Genomic DNA, 4,152 nt, shown 5'->3' with positions numbered 1-4,152 from the left:
TATCATAGGAACACTTATCCTTGTGCAAGGTGACTCTCAGAGAATGTGCTATAAATAGTATTAGGGTTTACTGCTGTTGCCATGGGAGACGGGTGGTACCTATTGTCGTTGGCTTAAACGGTCAGAAAATATTAACATCAAAGCGTTAGTATGGTGACCATATCATACATATCTTGATATAATATTAAATTTAGTTCATATTTGTATTCAGGTCACATTCCCTCGCTCATTAAAATTTAGCTGCAGTGAATGCCTCGAGAATATATGCGACTACGCGTTCCGCATGGTAGGCGTGGATCTTTACGACCTCCCGGTTGCTTTGGCACTATCGCGTACAGCTGAGTGCACATCGGAAGAGATCGATGCAACATTTGTGATGCAAGGGAGCGTGTACGAGCATATGAAGCCTACGTAAAATCTGCCTAACTCCATACCGTACGTGCGTTTGCCGCATACAACACGAACCAATAGTTGGTACTGAAGTGAGGTATTCATGAAAACGATTTCCAACGCTGTATCTCAACTCAGCAAGTCTTCCCATACATTCGACTTTGCGCGATTTCGTCTGTTCTTGCTGTGACACCACTCATTTGAATCACGCGTTATTAAAGAAAATGGAAGGTATGTCTGAAAAGTGACATGAAAAAAAAAAAGATAAATATTCTTTGTCAACTCATAGGGGTCACGTGACCGTGGGACATGTAACCGAATAAAACCCTTGTTAGTACAGAGACTGTCATGTAATGTTAACGTCTCCCAACAGATACTGACTTGATGGATTTCCTCACTGGAAAGACCTCTGTATGCATTAACAAACAAACAAACAAACAAACAATAAATAAATAAATATAAAAAGAATAAAAATAACATCAAAGGAGGGACAAGATTGCTTGAAAGGTCTTAAACTTTAAAATCGCTCAAAATTAGGCATTATTTCATTATTTTCCAGTGAATAATAACAAATACGCAGATATTCAACACCTTAAACCATTAAAATAGAACAATTAATTATTGGATATTACAAATGATGCACCATGAATTGGAGCGTCACTCCGAGGACCTGAGTTCGACTCTCCACATGGGCACAGTGAGTGAAACCCATTTCCGGTGTCCCATACTGTGACACAGCTGCATGGAATGCTGCTAAAAGCGACACACAGTCACTTCCATTCACTCACTCCTTTGTGTAGAAGTGCTTCAAGGCACCCTTCAAGGCACCCTATGGTCGCCAATATTCTTGCAATAATGAACACTACAACCCCGCCAAGAATTTCATACACTGATGCTGTGAAGCGGTTCATCTATGTCGACAGACAAGGGAGATAACTATGCAAACCTTGCCAGGTTTGAAACTCTCGTTACAGTATTTCAAATTGGAGGTATGTGTACATATCATCACTGTATATATCTGCATGTGTGAATGTGTGTGTGCGTGCGTTTTTGTGCATGTGTGTGCATGTAAGTGCTTGCGTGCGTGCTTGCGTGCGTGCGTGCGTGTGTATGTGCATGTGCATACATGAGTATTTGTGTGATAAAGGCTTACATCGGCGATATTTCTGTAAGTTCATCTCGGCGACTTCTGTGCAAGTGACGTGCCTACGCTCACACGAACAGGGAAGTGACACTGTCTCAGTTAATTTTGGCGATTAAATTCCTTGTCGAAAACTGGCCCGGCCCGCCCTCTCCTCACCACTCTCTACCAGGGATGTCTACATCTGTCAGCTGCTGGACCTGGGAAGTGTTTTTGTACACTTGTTGAACACGAGACAAAGACGTGTGTCAGCTTCGACATCGACATGAGAATGGACGCTGTTCGAAAGAACACGTGACCAAGTACACAAAGCAACGACAAAGCGCCACAGTTGTTTACAGGATGCACGGTAGGCTTGTTCTTGCAGCATTATACACATTTTATATAACTAACGTAATGATATATGCTACACTTAACATGTACATGGTTAATGGTTACATGGTTACTAATGTAACGATAATTGTATGTTCCAGTTTAAGCATATGTTCTTCCCGGTAATTAAATTCATATTTGTATGGGGCTCAGATGTATTAATAGACGAGGATGTTACTATTCATGCGGAATATTTAGGTTGCAGGGAAGCAGCCACTAATATCTGTAAAGTGTTGGACAGTTGTTTTTGGTATTATGTTCTTGTCAAGTGGCTCCGGTTTACGTTTGATCAAAGCGAATCAAAACCATTGTTATGCTATGCCTCGTGTTATGTTTAGACCAACAACACGGAGACAAGCATAGGTTGCACACACTTCTCGAATTACACTAGAAAATGGATTTAGAACGAACACCGTAGCCTCACTTTAAGACTAGACAGGGCCTGAAACTATTAAACTTTTTTTGAAAAGTAATAACATAATGTCTCTCAACTCTTTGATGCGTTGGTTTTTCATATAGGTCAGAGCAGACATCACTAATTACGTTCATTATTCTGCACTGACATTTCACTCAGAGACTGGCATTGTTCTTCCAGCTTAGAATCAGCACTGAACGCGTGTTAGTGGTGATGTATTAGAAAAACAGGGGAATTTGTGTGTGATATATATAAAGACTGTCTAGGTGTGGTGACAGTTTCCGTGTCAACTTTCAAAGTGGTTAAATATGGCGTTTGACGATTGCAAATGGTAGTTCCGCATTTTATTAATGACTCATATTGTTTATCTTGTTGATGAACAACTGTTAGTTTTCACCAGTTGCGTTGTCATTCATTTATCAACGGTTTCTTTTTATAATATTTTATTCATTTCAGTGAGGCAGTTACATAGTTATATCTTCAAACAGGAATATCGATGTACAAGAGATTTGTAACAATAATTGCACCATGTGTTACCATGATCATATGAGCTATATTCATTTCAGAAAGGCTGTTACACAAATGCAATTCCCATTATGTGCGAATATAGATGTACGTGGATGCTATAGCGCTACTGACATAATATATTTCGAAAACAGTCTTCATTTCGGCGAGGCTGTTACGTAATTGCCTCAGTAATTGTATGGGAATATAGGTGTACATAGATATTGACACATTTATCAACGTTTGCTTGTTTTGTGACGTCATGTCCAGTAGCAGCATGCCATATGGAAACACCCTCTGTGTTGGGGAGTCTAGACTAGATTGGGTGGGGAAACGAACCCGTGTCATCGGTGTGACAAGTGAACGTATTAACCACTAGGCTACCCCACCGCTCCTGAGTGTCGATTAAGAATGTGTGAGGTGATGTCCATGTACACAAAATAAAAAACAAAACCACTGAAACTCACCATCAAACTCCACCTCACTTGCCACTGAAGGACAAACTATTTATACAGGAGTGTAATGACATACATCTTACCCTTCACATAAAAGCGTTTTCTGATTGGCTGAGCGCTAGCTCTTCTATTATTATAACTCTGATTCTATTCTTCATGTGTCGTCGGCAAAATCTAACGGTGGCTACGAAAAGATTTGCTTCGCATTCCAATAAATACATTTTGACGAAACGTCCAAATGTATACGTAGTCCCTGTGAATATGAAGAAGAGTAATTACACCGCAACGACAATATTAAGACAATACCTGCGGGAAAAACACCAAGATGCAAGATTCGAATCGTTCGATTCACACAGATCGGCTGAAGTGGTGTAAGCGTTCAGGGAACATAAACAAACATCAAGGGTCTATCACCTAAGGACTGCACGAGGAATAAAATAACTATTTACTCATCAACCAGGACATAATTTATGTATTTTTAAGTATGTCATATGAATTATTGGACTTCGTAGAATCATGTATATTTCCATTTCAGTGTATATTCAACTAATTCAGGGGTTGAGCGTTGCATTATGGGTAGTGTCGGTGACGTCAAGTGATGTGTGTGCTCGGTACGACGTCAACGGCTGCAGTACACCATTCAGGCTGCCGTTCTTCTTCAAGACGACGTTCACGCCAGCCTGTAATCGACATGACATGTGCTACAGATGTGTGAGTGAAAACTGGTTGTCAATCAGAGTATCCATGTACAGGATTATGGACACAAACTTACTGCCTTGTGTTGATAACATGGCAACGAACTAAAAAGACAGTTTCCATTTCGTGAATAAAATATTATAGCATCTTTTGTATATGAGATCATATCGTTCAAGTAA

The sequence above is a fragment of the Haliotis asinina genome, chromosome 12, assembly GCF_037392515.1.
Source record: "Haliotis asinina isolate JCU_RB_2024 chromosome 12, JCU_Hal_asi_v2, whole genome shotgun sequence".
Lineage (NCBI taxonomy): Eukaryota > Metazoa > Mollusca > Gastropoda > Lepetellida > Haliotidae > Haliotis > Haliotis asinina.
Note: the sequence above shows the minus strand (reverse complement) of the source record.